Below are 18,387 nucleotides of genomic sequence, written 5' to 3'. Positions count from 1 at the left end.
AATTTAGTACACTCTCATATTCATGCATAATTAAAAAGGTCCGTACTTAGCATAAAGTTTTAATCTTTCACGGTAAATGAACTTATGATCTTTATTAAGTCGGTAATATCAAGTATAATATGTGTCCGGAGCCTGCAGGGGTGCTATTTCGGCATATTTTAAGCAACCGCTAGAGATAGCCGACACCTTTATAAAGAGATTGCTCTTTTTAGCTTTAGTAAATTTATACCTTAGCTTATAAACATTGGTTTATTATATAAAATGACTAGCTTTTCCCGCGTGCTTCGCTACGCCTTAAAAAGTTTTCCCGTGGGAATTTCTGTATACAAGTAAATTTAAACCTTCCTCTTGAATCACTCTATCTATTTATTAAAATCCGTTGTGTATTTTTATAAATCTAAGCATGCATACATACATAGATATAGAAAGACGCGAAAAAGCGACTCTTTATATTATGCACTGACTAAGAACAACTATAATTATGTTGCTACAGCAGGGGTGGTCAACTTAATTAGGTCATAGATCTACTATTTACCAACAAAACCCTGCGCATATTAAACCAATACGCCGCTAACTCAGTCAGCAGCGAGTGGCTACTGGGAATGCAGCCTAAAAGCTACTTGTGGTATAAAAATCAGTCTGTCTCTCCCTGTTACTATACTTTAAACTGCGACAGCATGTTTTCTCATTCATCACAGTTATCGTTTATACATAGGTATTGTAAACAGAAGAAGCTCTAAAAGTTATCATCACCACCCGCTAGGTGTCAGTATCTCCAATAACAAAATTCGCCGTATTAAGATTGTTTCCAGATGTAATAACAAATAAGGTTTTGTAGATTACCGGTCCATATTGCTAGGGAAACGATTGTCCCTATTCTTATTGTTTTGTAAATCGAGCTTATGGGTGGCTTGCACTAAAATCTAAATCCATTGCTCTCTTGCTCTGACATTATACTGCCAAAGCAAGACAGCAATTGATTTAATAGTGTTTAAATGTTAGGTGCAAGTCACCCAAAGAGCAAGTTTAGAATATTGTCATGAAACTACAACTTAAATTTTTGCTTATTGTGAAGTCTAACATTACCATTCAATGAAAGACGAAAGAAGTTTTGTTAAATACGTCAACTAAGAAAATCATCTGTGATAGATAAGCATAATAAGCCGAAGATCTACTGTTGAGATTGGCTTTACATAAAATACGACTCCCGCCAGTTGGCAGAATCGACAAGGCAGCCTACATTTTTCCACAGTCCTGCTGTTTTCATTTGCGATTTGGCGAAAGTTAGCGCCAAATCCGTGAGGGAATTTACCTGCAAGATATTTTCTTTGCCGCTTCCAACATGCGATCTCGAGTTTTGTGATTTAAAAAGGTTTTGAGGGGAAAATCGCTTACTCTCGTCTCCTCTGTATACTTACAATTATTATTATTACTGGTATAAACAATTATATCCAAAGATTGTTTAGGTATGAGTAAAGGTAGTTTGTATTATTTTATTGATCAAACAAGTTAATTAAAGTTTGCATTGAAACACTAGGTTATTGCTTTGGTACATTTACATACCTACAATGTTTTCATAGCAATGAGATATGGATACCAATTTATCTAGATAGCTGCAAAGCTTTTCTTTAGTGGATTTCATTAATCGTATCACCTATTATTTGAAAACAGTACGAGTGTGATGATTCTTAACTTGATTAACCATAAAATAACAATAAGTAGTATGAGAATTAAGGGAATTAGCTTTATACAACCTAGCTTAAATCTATCATATGCATTATACATCACTACTTATTGGGGTAGGTAATTTAAAAACACTTTAGTTATAATGCCAAGTATCTAAAAGCTGACAAAAATGCTTCTGTTTTCTTGAATTCCATGTGTCATTTCTACATCATGGTATCTTACCTTGTCTAAGTACCTTATCAGGGTACCTTATACGTCGTTTGGGTCTATGCAGGTACTTAACATTGCTGTTGCAATTACGAACCCACATCAAACAGTTACGAATTTCAATTAGAAGTGAGGATTGAGCATACCTGCATCAACTGGGGCCATTACCGCGGCGCCGGCATCCCACGGTTCCTGGAACCCACCGAAATGTCAATCCAGTTAACGATATCAATTAAACCAAACTACACACTGCACATTATATTTAGAAATTCGTTGGTTTGCTTCGCTAATTTATGGCATATATTTACATTCGTTCGACGGACGTAAATAACCGCACGTGGTCGAAAACGGGGCGTCTTTTTCGCACTGATCACAGGACGGGCACTATTCTGGGTGAGGTTTTGTTTTTATGGTGGTATTCTTTTGGGGGTTAGGTTGGTGGTGTGCGGGCGGCGCGCGGGCGGGCGGCGGCACGTCGGGCGGGCGCGCGGGCTCGATAGCGACTGGGGCGGGGGCGCCGCCCGCCCTCGCCCGGCAGACCGCTTGCCGCCCGCGCCCGTATCCGGACGTCTACGAGCCTATTCCACGCCGCTACTCACGATTCGAATGCTATTCTGGAAGCTGTATTTCTGTTTATTATTGCTATACAGCAAATGAGTAATTAGTAAATACAGTAAGGGGTCTCTCTAACTGAAAAAATTAAGACTTTAAGCAATAGACATAATCTACATTTACGGCGCAAATGACTGAAAATGTAGGTACATGATCAAGCAAGGGCTCCATGATTTCCCAGTAAATTTTATGATGCTGAAGTTGAGACAGATTTCAGGAGCCGCATCAATCGGCGGCCCATCTCATCTGCTCGAGAAGCAGAGCGTCTACATTAATACTTGATTTGCTAAAAGCGATTTCGATTTGTTGGCCGAATTGGGAAAGTTGGTTCGCCGTGGCCGAGTGTTTGTTAATGAACGAATACAGTTTGCAAATGGCTTGAGGGATGGAGCGAACGGAAATGGCGGATTGTATTTCGGTTGTTTAATTTTGAAATTAATCTGGATACTGACAAAGAGGTAATTGGAAAACTTACAAGCCAATATTATTGAGTGCCTACTTATTTTTTTATGAATTAATTCCATTGTGTTAACGGTTAAAATATTGTTCTTTTCATAGCAATAGCGATATAAGTGTGTAGGTACTAATAACGTAATATTGCATTTTTTTTCATCCCACACTTAATGTTAGTGTTTAAAAATGATGTGCCTAATATCGTAATTTATACTGTGTAAGAACTTACGGTAAAATTTTATTGTACCTACACTTTGCAATAATTGTGTAAAAATGGAAACAAACATAATTGTCCAAGTCTCTTTTCGCCTGTAACATCGAAGGCTCGGATCGGTATCGGAAGAATTCTAACGATATTAATTGAGGCTTTAATAAATAATAAATATGTGGGGACATCTCACACACTACATAAATACATTTGTACGTTTTCATTTTCAAGACTAACAGTAATATCCGATTTGTTTATTAAGATGAGTTATAAAATCAACCTTATATAGATAGATAGATAGAATATTGTTTATTTGTAGACACACATAAAATAAACTAATATAACTTAAATACTAACACATTTATATTATATAAATTAAGATATTTATAAATAAAGACTTCATCATAATAAGTGCTATAGACATGTAAGACCAAAATTTCTTAAGTAAGGATCCTTTTGACGCCTTTCAGCACGTAGTTTGACGGAAAACATCTTGAATTTTTTTTGCAAAATCTTTACTTAAAAATACTCTCATAGGTGCTTAGCTAAAATAATGCACAAGTGTATTTAACAGTGATTTTCTGCCTACAGAAGCGGTAGTTACCGACCTAATTACTAACAATTAGGTATACCTGCATTGCGTGTAATACGAAACAGTTTACTACAAAATGTATGTGCACGTGCTGTGTTCGGCAAAAGTGACTTTTTAATTGTTAATTGTTGCTTTGTCTTTGTTAATAAACGGTTGTTTGTTATTTTATTAAGTTTCATTGATTAACAACCCTTATAATCACCAACACGTATGTTAAATATGTCATTTCCAAGTTCACGACTTAAGTTAAATATGTGTTGTCATTTGAATTGAAACTGCATAATTGAAAGATAAGATGCAGTTTGAATTCACGTAGTTCAAGTAGGTAACGTTTTCAAAAACTGAAAATTCTAGTACTGTTTTTTGATGCAGACAAGTTTACTTTGTAACTATACCGTCCCAGCTGCAGGGACAAGGCAGCGGCAAGGAAGGATGGAAGGATGCTCCTAAAATAATACACACAACAGCAGCAACCAACGAACCACAGCTTAAAATACGAAAAAAATACAAAACGAGCCAGCTCCTCAGACTATGACAGACATTAGCGACACTCAACCCAGAATAGTTCAAAGTTGAACATTTTAAAGTAGAAAAGCGGATTATGTTGGACATGGGAGTTGAGTACGTTGAAATCCCCGCGGTGGGTTCAGAGAAGACAAATATTGTGACAAAAGCCCGGCAGATACGGCGGGCAACTTCAGCGGACAGAGCAAACAGGGTGAGGCGGACACGCGAATAAAAGTTACACATCTAGTAGGCAAGGGCGACAAAGAACCGGATTGATTATGCTCGACCCCCGAATGCGGAAAAGCTGGGGTTTTCCGCTTCCAAAGAAACCAGCGTTGCAGGGAGATACAGTATGTTTAATTGAATTGGGTATGTGCAGAGTGTGAGAATGTCGCATAAAATTCTGTTTTTGTTTAGTCTAAAATCTTGATGCCTTAGATAATAATACGCTAATAATGTTTATCGACCCAAAATACGATGATCCACCAGCGGAAATAGCCACCCTGTATATTGTTTTTATCATACTCACAAGTTTAGACTGTAATGAGTATTCTGAAATTGACTTACTCATTTTTGTAATTTCTTACAGATTTCGTAATTTACAAAAATAAACGGTTTAGATTCAGAACCTTGGTTAGTACGGTGGCCTGCGCCTAAAAGTATACATGTACCTACACCAATTTTGTCATAAGAACAATACACACAAAAAACAACAGCGTATAGGTGAATTAAGAACCACCTCCATTATTTTTAAGTCTGAAAATCCCACCACTGCTACGTTGCAGGTTGAATCTCGCTCCGATGTACTCACTGTATTTTACATTAGTTACAGAGTTTCAGCCTCATTTCATACGTCAGCGCGGTTACAAGCGGTAAAAAGGGAAATAATAAGCTCTTTAGTACAATTAAACAGATTTTGCTCATCCAACCAGCCCATAACGAGGGATTTGTGTTTTAAACACGTTGTTTAATTTATCAACCCCATTTTTATAAATTTATATCGGGTTTGAATATTACGAAGTATAATTTTGTTGGTGACGGATTTATGTGAGTAGGTAGGTACATTGCGCATAATTCGGATTTAATTTGAATCTGAACACTGTCACTCGTACGTAAAATATTATTGTTTTTCCCAAAAACTGTTTGACTGCAAATTACTTAGTGCATTCATACAAATAACCATTAACGTAAATCCTTATCAATAACTTATTTATTATTTATTTATTTGTATAGTTCGTGGAAAAAATACTGTCATAAAATACAATCATAATCGCCATCATCAGCCCGTAAATCGTCAACGCAATAACCATGCATAAACTTACAATATAAACAATTCATAAACACACCCATTACTTATATCAAACACAGAAAGACGGGCCATCGCGCCCACGCGCTAACCAGAATCCATGCCAATTCAGTACGGAAAGGGTTTTTTACGTGTTACCGCGTGAGGAAATGCTGAAAATTTAATCCGGCGAGAGCAGCCGGCTGACCGCATTATCGGAGGCCGTATTGAACGAACCGGGTCACTTGAACAGCCTAGTTGATGAAAGGACTCTATCGCTTTTTGTTATCCGACCGTTTTTGTTTGAAGGGATTTGATAATGTCGTTGTAATTGAAATGTTTTGACAAGGATTGTGAGGGTGTACTATTTGAGTTACGGGGTCGGCGTTTTTTCAGTGGATTCATGTTTCAGTCCTTCAGTAAGATACATTTTTTTGGTTTACGCTTCGATTTAGGAAGATAGTTTTAACGCATAAACTACACATTCCACTAAACAAATTCAATTGTATATGACGCCATCCAATTTGAATTTCGACCGCACTCATGACCCATTTTTGTTAACGTTTTGTCTTCCACACAACAGCGACGTATCCCCGAGACTTGAATAATGCCAACGGACATTAACATAAAGAGATACCGTAAGAATAAAGGCTCTGTTGCCAGAAAGCAGTTTTAAGTGAAACAAATGCAGTATTCTAGCCAACTCAACCGTTTGTATAAGTAGCAACTAGTCCGGAAACTGCTATTTTCACTCAGCATTTTCCCCTCTATTTTCAACTGTGATCTGTTGAACACCACATGCCTGCTTCACTCGACTCATTTTAATTGCTCAATTGGTTCCACTGTTGATAAAAGCGAGATTCGCAGAAATAACAAATCCTGAGTTCTGTGTTTTTTTTTCCGGAAATATAAAAATGCCAAAGGACTTAAAATGCAAAATTTTAATGCATTTGCATAGTGCCGGTGTAATGAAAACAATTTAGTATCTAGGTCATCATCGCGACGCTACCGCACAGCCTATTTTAAAATGTTAGATCTAAACACCGAAAACTTTTCATGAATTTAGATGTAGCTTTTCCAGGCAGTTAGGTTGTATTTAAAATTTCATACATATTTTAGCTCGGGTCCGAAACTTTATCTTCACCGGGCATTATTTTAATGGGTAAACTATTCAAAGTTTAAAAATATAATGAAAAGTGGTATCCATTCTGAATATCTGATAAACTCCGTTTAGCTGGGTTCCTTTTAACGAATTACTATTATTACCATCGCGTACAGCTGTAAAGCTTATAGTTATATAGCTGTTATACAGTTTTACAGCCCAACCAGCGCATATTGTCGCAAACGAAGCCACAATTTAACTTTCAGAAATGAAAGTCAGTCCACCGTATGTTGGCAACACGACAACTACAAGCACAGCCCAAACAGCCTCGCAGTCACATGCACGCGCTGCACTCGCATTTTTTGTTCTTCTTTCAAAACGGACAGGGCATCACCGCAAATATGAATAGTAGCTTCCATTTTCAAACTTAGCCACCAATAAAAAAAAGTAGATTAAAAAGGTTGGAAACAAGGTTTTTTGGTTTGGTGATTCAGCTTTTGCAACAGATGAAGATAATAATAAAAGTACATAGACCAACGCGGGCTAGAGAGAATCATGTTAAGGATATTATTTGACATTGAATTATTAGGATAAATCACAAACTTTTGAATGAAACCCCGCTTTTTTCAGTTTAAGAACCCATAACCTGCACTTGTGATAAACATGGCTACGAAAGAATGTACCAATAACGAGAAGATAAAAAAATATATAAATTTTCAATGGTCTCCATAATTGACCCAGTTGTAACACTAGTAATAAAGAAGCTGCAGATATAGCTCTGGGAATAGCAATATTGTTTGAGGAGCCACAATCGCCAGGGCATTAGCATAACCCGCGGCCGCCTAATGAATAGCCTTGCAATTGAAACAATGGTGGATTAGTACCGACTGCTTTATCTGTTTATGTAAATCAGCTTCGCCGCCGGGGAGGCGATTTGACGTTCTACTCTAGGATCTTCTGCGATATTCTGTGTTAACGGAGATACATAAATAACTAGGTAAGTATATATGAAAATATTTTATTAAATTATATGTTTATGTTCAAAGTCACTGGGATAGTGTTATTCTTATCGTGTTGATAAAAATTACAAGAGCTATACAGCTGTACTAGGGATTGTCACCGTACCTATTCATTCAGATTTGCTTCAGTCCCTGACAACCAGTGTGCGTCGAACAGATGATAAGTAACTCGAGAAGACTTATTTCGTGGCAATTGGGACATTAAAATATAATTACTTATGTTAGTGTTTGTAAACATTAGTTTTTTTTTTGTACGGGCAGATATAATTATATAACAATGAAATCATTAACTGCTAATAACACTGTACCGCAAATTGTCAATAGAATTTACTTAAATGATTATCAATTTGATGAGCTTAAAGCCATTTCAGCTATTTAACGCTTATGAAATGTTAACACGTTAACAAAATTGCATGTAATTTGGAAAGCTTACAAATTATTTTCGTACCTACTGTAGATATTTGAGTAAAATAAATAAAATAATTTATTATTATCAGCATAATTAAAAACCGGCCAAGTGCGAGTTCGGACGATACGGAACTTATTTGAACCTATTTGGAACAAACTAAGTGTAGGAAAAAACCTTAATTTCGCCCTTATGTGACAGTAGAGCCCAAGAGAGTGAGATTTTTTTGTTTTGATGTTTAATATATTACTTATATTAATGTCTCCCTGAAAAGTCTTCAAACCCCATTGCCATTTAGAAGCATCTACAGCTAAATGCTACTAAAAGCGTCATCTCGGGGCGGCCTTGTTCGAAACCTACAGGGTGCTATTAAAACACAGTGGAGCGTCTTGTTTGTTTATGTAAATCGAGTTGAGGCGCCACGCAGCTTTGATTTTGTCCGTCGCACGACCAAGTTTACTTTGGGACGGAACGCTAACATACGACCTTTTCCAAAGTCCTCCTTAGTGAAGGCACTGGGAAAATATGCCAGACAGTGAGCAATCTGCGTTGAGCTTAGCGGAGAGCTTATTGTAGTCTCTGATGGAATAGAATAAAGCATCCTGATCCGGGCCGAGTCAGCTTATGTATTTTGAGTTTTATAGATTTTATAGCAGCCATTTTACCCCAAACATATGTGCTTATTATTATATAAATACTTCACATAACCACTCTCACGCTGCATTATAAAAGCATTAATATTATCCGTTGGGGCTGTATGTGTAAATTAAAACCGGCCAAGTGCGAGTCGGGCTCGCGCACAAAGGGTTCCGTAGCAGCAAATATAATTTACAGTTAAATCAACCTATCTCAAAAACTATAAGAGATACTTTGATCAAACCAAAAATCGTTGAAAGAGTTAATTAGCATGCATCACCTCTATTTTTTTTAGAATTTTATACCCCGTAGTTATAAAAATAGAGGGGGGGGGACATACTTTTTACGACTTTGAGAGCTGATATCTCAAAAACCGTTCACTTTAAGAAAAATGTTTTTAGAAAACTTTATATCATTTTAAAAGATATCGAAAAAAAAAAATTCATCCCTCAGTTACATGTATGGGGGGCCCCACCCCCAATTCTTTTTTTTACTATTTAGTGTCATATTTTTGTAGCGGTTCATACAACACATATTCCCATCAAATTTCATCACTGTAGTATTTATAGTTTCCGAGTAAATCGGCTGTGACAGACGGACAGACGGACAGACGGACAGACGGACAGACGGACATGACGAAACTATAAGGGTTCCGTTTTTGCCATTTTGGCTACGGAACCCTAATAAAAAGAAACAATAAAAAAAATTGGCGGCATCGAAAAAAAGTTGTAAAAGTATGTAACTAATCTGTAGTACTTATTTTTAAAGCCCACTGTTGTTGCTCAAATAAAATGCATGTGTGTAGTTGTAGCACTATCTGCAACAATTGTACTCTAATACAGGCAATACTGGCGTAAGCTGTAGGAAATACGGGCAAACTCGTTTATGTACCGGCCATGTTTGAAGGACAGATTCTACTCGCTGTTAGCCTGAAGTTAGTTCGCAGTTGTGTTTGCGTTATCGAGATCCACCTACTCCGCTGTGAAGCCGGTTTGTTAAAAGTAGTTTTTATCGCGAATATAGTTGAACACGGAAAATCTAACTCTAAATTTCTAACTTTATATCGTAATCGTAACTCTTACGTGGTTTGTTACCGCCTAAATGCTGGTAAAATTATTTGTTACGTGAAATTAAATAAATATATTTCACAGTATTACATAATTAATAATAAATGTTATTTCCTAGACTTGACTAACATTTAGCGCGGTAAACAGTGGGTTTCATCATACAGCAATTTCATCAAACTTGAAGATGTTACAAGTTCCTCGTCAAAATGTAGAACTATTTATGTAGCAGCTTGTTCGTCGGCAGACTGCATGCATGTTGGCAACACTATCAGCCGCGATTAGGCAGCCCCGACCCACTCGATCATCGATTTGAATCCTCTCCAAGTTTTTAAACGAAAGCGTTTTTTTTTTAATTTTAAATAATGGAAACTGTCACGAGACCATGCGGCATTTCACGTGATAATTCCACTGCAATTTTTATTTCGCGAATATTTTTCCTTTTGCGATGTTCACGCAAAATTTATGACGACCGGGAATTTACGGAAGTAATCCATTAGCTTTTGAGCTGAAAACAACTGCATAGTGCGAGCTGTGGCCTTTCAGCGGCGAGCGGCTTTGCCATCAGATAACCGAATTACGGTCGAAGTTTACAATTTATGACGATAAAACCGGAGGTGTAAAACCGGAGGTGCAAAACTTTTTTTCGGGCCAGGTGTATCTCCAATAGATACTTATAGACAACGATATTCGTTAAGCAATACATCTTATGAAAAGGGGACCCGCTGAGCCCTTGGGCGTAAATCTTACCTTTACGGCCTCACCTGTCGAAGGAATAATTTACTGCGAGGCTTAAAACTTCCCCACGGACGGGACTCCCGAACGCTTCTCAAGAAACTAGTGAATAAGAAATTTCGGATTTACCCTAATCGTAACATCAACCTTCCCCGCGCGGTCGAAATTAAATAAAAAAGTGTGAGTGCAACGCGCCCCCGCTCCCCGCCCGCGCCCCGGTCTCCGGCTAACAGCGATATATCATTATCCTCACATACCTACCTGAAATTTATTTTGATTTTCGGTACATTAGTTTCAATAGGGGAGGGATATGAGACTGTAAGGGACACGAAATACCGAACTCACCATGAGGCATGAGTTTTATCATTTTCTTCGGAACCATAATATGTTTTTCTGATGTCTCCCCTTGCTTTATTGGTGTTCCGGAAGTCTTGGAATAACAAAAAATATAATAATAAGCAAGGAAAAACTTAATAATATCATGAATCAAGAGGATATACAAGCTTGTTTACAGCCCAAATAAATCATAATAATATCATAAACACTTGCATAATCCACGACAGAAAACAGAAATCAGTTATTTAAGAATGTCTAGAGAGAAAGGAGTAGTATTATGTATGGCATCAATTTGATATATCGATCATATACAGCAATAATTAGCACAAAGTTGTAGATAGAGCAGGGAGTTCGAAAGTTATTCGTTATTATTATTAGATCATCAATCATCTCATCGGCATCGCAGTAATCACAATAATCTAGACACGCGGTAGCCTGTCAAGCCAAGTTCGAGAAACAGAACTGGCGAGCCGCACCGTGTGTTATATTACACGAACCATTTCGAGCCACTTTGACCCCCTCATAAATAAAAAAACTATTTAATATAAATGTTTGAAATTTGGCTCATATATTGAGACTTACGAGATACATAAGTGTTCTAAATTTCAAGAGCGTATCTCAAACGGTTATTTAGATATTTATGTCCAAAAAACCTAATTTTTAACATTGACTGACTCACTCACGTATAGATCAAAACTCTTATGGTACTAAATACTATCATAATATGCGAAAACTATGAAATGGCTTTGAGATCCATAATATTAATGTTAACTAGTCTAAGATAGCTGTACCTAAATATATTGGAATGGGATCGAATGAGATCGGATCAGATTGAATCGGAACGAATCGAATCAAATGGAATCGGATCGGATGGTGTCAAATCGGATCGGATCGAATCGAATCGAGTGGAATCGAAACGAACCGAATCGGATCAAATCGGATCAAATTGGATCAAATCGGTTCAAATCGGATCAAATCGTATCAAATCGGATCAAATTGGATCAAATCGGATAAAATCGGATCAAATCGAATCGAATCGAATCAAATTGGATCAAATTGGATCAAATCATATCAAATCGTATCAAATCGGATCAAATTGGCTCAAATCGGATCAAATTGGCTCAAATCGGATCAAATCGGATCAAATCGGATCAAATCGGATCAAATCGGATCAAATCGGATCAAATCGGATCAAATCGGACCAAATCGGATCAAAACGGATCAAATCGAATCGGAAGGTGTCAAATCGAACCGGATCGGATCGGTTAAACAATTGAGTGAATATTGTACATTTTATAAAGTCTTCATATGTATATGAATTACTTATAGCCTTCACAAGTTAAACCAACAAGAATTTGTCGGTTCTTATTAATTCGAACATAATAATTCGTTGGTAGGTGTATAAAAACTACCCAAATCAGACCTTGGGCTACAATACGTTATTTTATGTTATAAGAAGATATATGTTATACTGTTACTTATAAATAAATTTCAGGACTGACCATTGAACTTGGCACCCATTTAGATCTCACTTCTTTTCTCGTTGTAGTCAACAACCAAGGCATTTATAATAATATTGAACTTGGCTCTCATTTCACATTTATGTTTTTGATTGGATAATATATTATTATAGAAGTGAAAGAGAGATTGTGATTTTTTTAAACTTGTTTGTTCAGATAAAACTTTACACTTTCATCAATGATTACATCAGACTCGCCCTACATCAAAATATCACAATAAACAACTTTTTGGCTAATTTATTCGATTTTGTTATATTCACAAGAACAATAAAATTATTCTTATATTTTATACGTATACCTATGGATAAATATACCATTTTATTAGAAATGGTTTCAGCAGTGCGATCGAAGATAAACTCGTCATGGTGCTATCCTGTACAGTTGACTATAGTTGATGTTGGTGTCCGCAGGGCAACGCAACAGAATTCAGATATCGACGGATTAGCAATTTGCAAGTGAAATGGCTCCGACGGATGCACCGCTCGTGACGATACGCGCCGCCATATTTTTTTATTTATTTTATCGTAGATTTTCATGCGAGAATATTGTTCAGCTTAAATACAATACCTCGATGAAATACCTAACGTAACTTTGTTATTGGGGAAATTTCACATTCACGAAGTTTGCTGCGATTCGCGTGGAAAATTTTATAAAAATGTAAATAGGCTGATATTAATAACGAAAGTACCGTCGGTTGACAAAAAGCAGATAACTTTTCTTTTTTAATATTGCCGCCTCTTTCGATGGAGTTTTGTGAAATTTCGTTTCATAATGGAAATTCATCCTGTCGCAATTTAATGATTTGTGTGTGCGACGGCCATGCATTTATAATTTTTGTGAAGAATTCTTATGTTATTTTATGACCTTTGCTCTTGATATACTATGTTATTTTTACGATTCTTTGATATTCCAAAGCTTTATTACATTATAAAATATTTATTGTAGGTACCTATATCATCGAAATTGATTCTAAACCAAAGTGAGCGCAATCTTCTCTATATTCTCGAATAAATCCACAAATAACACCATCAACCGAGCCCCGAGGCGATTAAGACACAGCATACAGCGCAGTCTTCAAAAACTCTTCCGAATCCAATATACATCTCAATAAAACGGAAGTGGGTGACGCCCAAATGAATTGTTCGGTAAGAACCGCGCCAGTTGGACTGGTGCCTAGCACACATGAGCCAGCTCAGCCTGGAGCCAAGATAATCTACTTAGCTGGAACTACATCTATTCTCTGTACTGATCGGGAAGGCGATTGTCGCACTCGAATAGAAAAACTGTGCCAAACGTGCTTAGTATCTTATATTAACTACAGTATACAGTGAGGCGTTTAGGGAAACACTTGTACTAACGTTCAGTACAGTAGCAGGTCAACACTGAGGTGCACAAAGGAACTTTAAGCTAATGTCGGCATTAAATTTTGACAGCATACGGACAGACTATTGGCATGAAATGGGTCCTGTAAAAATCATCGTACAGTGCCACAAAATTATCTGTTCCGGTGACAGCTCACGTAAATGTGTAATATTTCTTCATTCTATAAGATTTTAGTAGTAGTTTGCCGGTAGTAGTAATTCGCTCTTGTGGTTTCAATAAACCAATCTAATCTAAATCAATATACAATTCATTAGTAAATAATGAGATATGGATCAATTTAATTCGCTCTCACCGGAACAGATAAGTTTGTCGCACTATAGTCCTCATCGTTGAAACAGAATCACTTTGCATTACTGTCATCGTTTGATTACTGCTAAATGACAGACAGACATACATGTCATATTTAAATGGATAACTGGAATACCCATGCATAGAAATGCATTCCCATAGCAGCTTACAGAACTTACAAACTAACAAGCCAGTCCCCACCACATGGCCACCCTAACAGAGACTAATTCGGCCAATTCTATTAACCTTTTCCTCGCACACAAATTAAAACACACGAAGGGTTAAATAGCGTTCAAACTCGACGTCCGCACGCATCGCATGCGGACATTCCTACAAACGCTTGTACGAGATAATGTAATTATTTCCACGTCTGGCCACACTGCTTTATTATTCCGCTTTTTACCGCACTAATTAACAATAATGCATGGCCGGCAACGGAGCTTATCGCCCGTAAAAATGATGCTAACACGATTAAACCTTCTGACGTCAGGTTTCACTTAGTGGAGTTAGATAAATACGTATACCTATATAATGGCAAAGCAAAAATGCGTCCGATTGTTGATGTTTGGCACTGAGGATAGTTGACGTCGAGGAAAAAATTATGGTAATTAAATAAATTATAGATGATTTGATCATATTTAAGTCCATCATGATTTTGATAGAAAATTTGCTTATCGCAGCACACCTTCTAGCTGATACGAGTTCCATCCAAAAGAAAATGAAAACCTGAAGCCCGAGGAAAATTTGAAACACAGTGGGCCAATAACGTGAATCACAGTCTTCAAACTGACAGAGTGCTCTCCACAGAGTAGGTAACCGGAGCCAGTGGAACCTAAGGAGGACATCTGCCGCACTTTAATTTGTTTCTCCAGCATTGTGATGCGGAATTAATATTCCAATTTATTCCATTTCCGTGTCCCGGACTGTAAATCAATATTTCTATTTGTGCCGCCGCCCTTAGCCGAGGAGAGTGAGAGGAGCCATTGTGACGTTGATTACTTTGTCTTCTTTGGATCGCGGGGCCATGGGATTGATTTAAACGCTGCCTGTTTATGCAGTCAAATCACGTGTTTGGGTTAAATTTAGAGGGCTAGGGGATTATTGAAGTTGTCGCAGTTGTAAAATTATGTAGGGTTCTAATAATGTCACGCATGCATTCTCAATTACTCAATTACCTACGTAGGTATATTTGTATCTGATATATGAGTATGCTGTATAAAGTTTACTTATTTATAAATAGGTTATGTAAGGTTTTTTAACGTTTGAATGGGCAAGTAAGTAATTTTGGTAACAACCCTTCTACCTAGATAAAAAAATATTTTTGCTAATTCACAACATAATTTGTGGGAACATAAAATTTGTAACGTTATTAAATACTTAGGTAAAAGCCAAATCGCGTGTTCTCTCTAATTCACAAAGTGTTATCACAAAAATTATGTAAAACCCACCCCTTATCTGAAGTAGTTTACTTAAAAAATAAACGGCTGAAGCCCCTACAGTATATTCCCATTACTTCTGAAAGTTAACTAACCAGCCTATTTGACAAGGTTAGCAGCTATCATATTGAAAATGAAAAATGGTTTTAATGATACAAGTACAAGTTTTTTTTTAAACGCTACTAATTAAGTTACGAAACATAAATAAACAAACATAAAGTTGTAAAGCAGTATTGTATAGATTTTCTAGTTTTTGTATTCAACAAACATTAGAATATATTGTTGAATTTGCGCTATCTTACTCTGCACTAGCTACTTCATCGTGGGGAAATATATTGATTACAACTTTTTAAAGATTCTCAAAATTTCCTTCGACATCCCCCAGACAACAAATAAGTAAGAAGCATCGCTCCAGCCATTACAGCGGCCATCTTAGTAATTTGGACAAATCGTTCATCAAGTAGCTCTAAGAACTAATTACGGCTCGTGACGACGAAGTTTCGAGAGTTTGGGCAAAGAATGCGCGAGGGGCAAAATGCGCAGCGGGGAGTAGGGCAAGAATGCGAGCTAAAGGCGCGAGCTGTGTGGAGACTAAAACTGTTACCCTCTTATTATAAAACGTAGACTGAAGTGATTATTCTTGTTTATAACCAGTTATAGTCTAGAAAAAAACAGTGTTAAAAAAATCAGTAGTTGAAATAATCCAGAACTATCTTTAGTTTTTGTTTTATAATAAGGGAGTTAGGCTTGAAACTATTTATTTGATACAGAATGTTGCAAAAGTGGTAACGTAAAGTAAGCAGGATGTCATGAATCAGTGGAAAATGAATAGATTTATTTATTTATAATTACGACTATGTAAAATGTAACAGGTGCTAGAAAAACTTATAACTAGATAAAATTAAATATTAAGTAACTGACTAAATTATTAAACTAAGTAGGTATAAATAAATATAAACGCTATACTAAATTATTCAACTAATAACCTAATTCGAAAATTGTGAACAATTATTACTGTACTTATAATAATTCTATGAAAAAAACTGCTGCCCATGGCCATTGGTAGTTAAAAGTCACGACACTAACATTAGGAACAAAGTTTCTATGGACAAGCGAAGAAAACACGATTTTATCAAAGTCGTACAACGTATGTGATTTTGAATGGGTTTGGATTCCTGAGTCACCTCCTTTTTAGTATTATACTATTCTAGCCAACTAAACCATCTGACAAAAAGTGAAAATTAGATAATTAGAGTGTAAGTACTACCCCGAGAAACAATTATATTTTGTTTGGGGTGTTATGCATAAATGTATATGTTTTGTTTGAAAATGAATAAACGATTTAATTTTTTTTTAAAAGGAAAGCACACAAATTAAATACAAACAAGACACAGATACCCGGTAAACGTAAAGCACTCCCTTTAGAGCGAGTGGTAAAATACTGCAATGTGAATGACTCACAATTCGGAGGGCAGCCACCGATCGCACAGAAGAAATCATAATTAATACCTATACGCTTCCACTGCCTTTTCCTCGGTGGTGTTTGTGAGGCCAAAAACCCTTTGAAACCCAGTCATACGTGAGGTGAACGTTTTTCAGAGAAGTATTCCCTGTTTGAATCCTAGCTGGGGTTTCAAGATATTTGAATTATAATACCGATTGGAAAATAGTAGTGTTGTGTATTTGACGGTTTATTTAATTCAACCGTAGGTAGCCACGTATATGTTTGCCGATAAGTAGCCTCGGTTCAGTGCTGTAGATAACATGTTCGTTTTACTTTTATTATGAACTAGATGTTCCCGCGAGCTTCGCTTCACCTTAAAAAGTTTTCCCGCGGGAATTCCGGAATAAAAAGTAGCCTATGTTCTTTCTCAGGGTCTAGACCATCTGTATACAAAATTTCATTTAAATCCGTTCATTAGTTTTGGCGTGAAAGAGTAACAGATAGACAGACAGACAAACACAGTTACTTTTTCATTTATAATATTAGTTAGGATTAGGATTATCATAATTTGTTTTTGTAATCTTTAGTGCCAATTTCTCCATTGTCGGTTAGAGCACAACGAAGTATTAGTGGTTGACTTTTGAAACATCTGTCAACAATTTTATATGGAGTTAACGTATAATTGATGAACCAATTCCAGCAGGGCGATCACGAACAATATAGAATCGAATGCGAGTGCGACTAGTGTCAACTTGACAGCACTTTCGAACACTTTTTACCTACCGAATTGACAGTTGTCGCACTCGCATTCGATTCTATACGTTAGCTCTGTTTTTCGTGATCGCCCTGCTGGTCGTTTAGATAACCGACTATGGAGAAATTGGGGCTTACTTGTTATTATAAAGACTTTTAAACACAGACTTACAAACCGCTTCCATATCTCTTGTTAGCTGAACCGGGTCACTCGTCAAATTGATAAATTGTCATGGACTCCTCCCGTTTCCCTAATAGAGAGAGCATTCGCTATTTTACTGTTTTCTCTCACAGCTTAGATTCTCATGTTGCAAACACAGTTGTGCGACCATTATGCAACCGTGAAACTGGATTAATTCCCATGAAGGTCTTAGAAACGATTTTTGAAACGCGACGTTCACACCATTTTATTAATACAACACAAAATAATAATTCATATTGTAGTACAATTTATCAACATAGAAAATTTAGCGTTTACTTCCGAACGTCAACATCCAAATGCATTAATTCTGGGTTCCGCTCATCTGGCATAATCTTTATTGACCAAAACTCATTTCGCATAACTCGTATGGTCTAAACTTTTTTGGCCGAACCATCACTTTGCCAAGACTTATGTGGCATAAGGCTCGTTTCGTCTAAAACTCTTAATGCACAATCTTGAAACACCTAAGTTTCGTTTGCTCAAATTTATGTTCGTCTTTACCTATGTATAATC

At 36.7% G+C, this 18,387-nt stretch overlaps 1 protein-coding gene across 2 annotated transcripts in view; it reads right to left on the bottom strand.

The window, feature by feature from the left end:
• Nucleotides 1-2,385, bottom strand: part of LOC105391004 (semaphorin-2A) — a 319,874-nt gene extending 317,489 nt beyond the window's left edge. For both annotated transcript variants that reach the window (XM_038114079.2, XM_038114080.2), the window contains exon 1: nt 2,040-2,385. The gene's annotated coding sequence lies outside the window, so the exon portion shown is untranslated. The remainder of the gene's footprint in view (nt 1-2,039) is intronic.
• Nucleotides 2,386-18,387: the final 16,002 nt, after the last annotated feature.

The sequence above is a fragment of the Plutella xylostella genome, chromosome 18 (assembly GCF_932276165.1).
Source record: "Plutella xylostella chromosome 18, ilPluXylo3.1, whole genome shotgun sequence".
NCBI lineage: Eukaryota > Metazoa > Arthropoda > Insecta > Lepidoptera > Plutellidae > Plutella > Plutella xylostella.
This window is presented reverse-complemented; position numbering and strand designations above follow the sequence as displayed.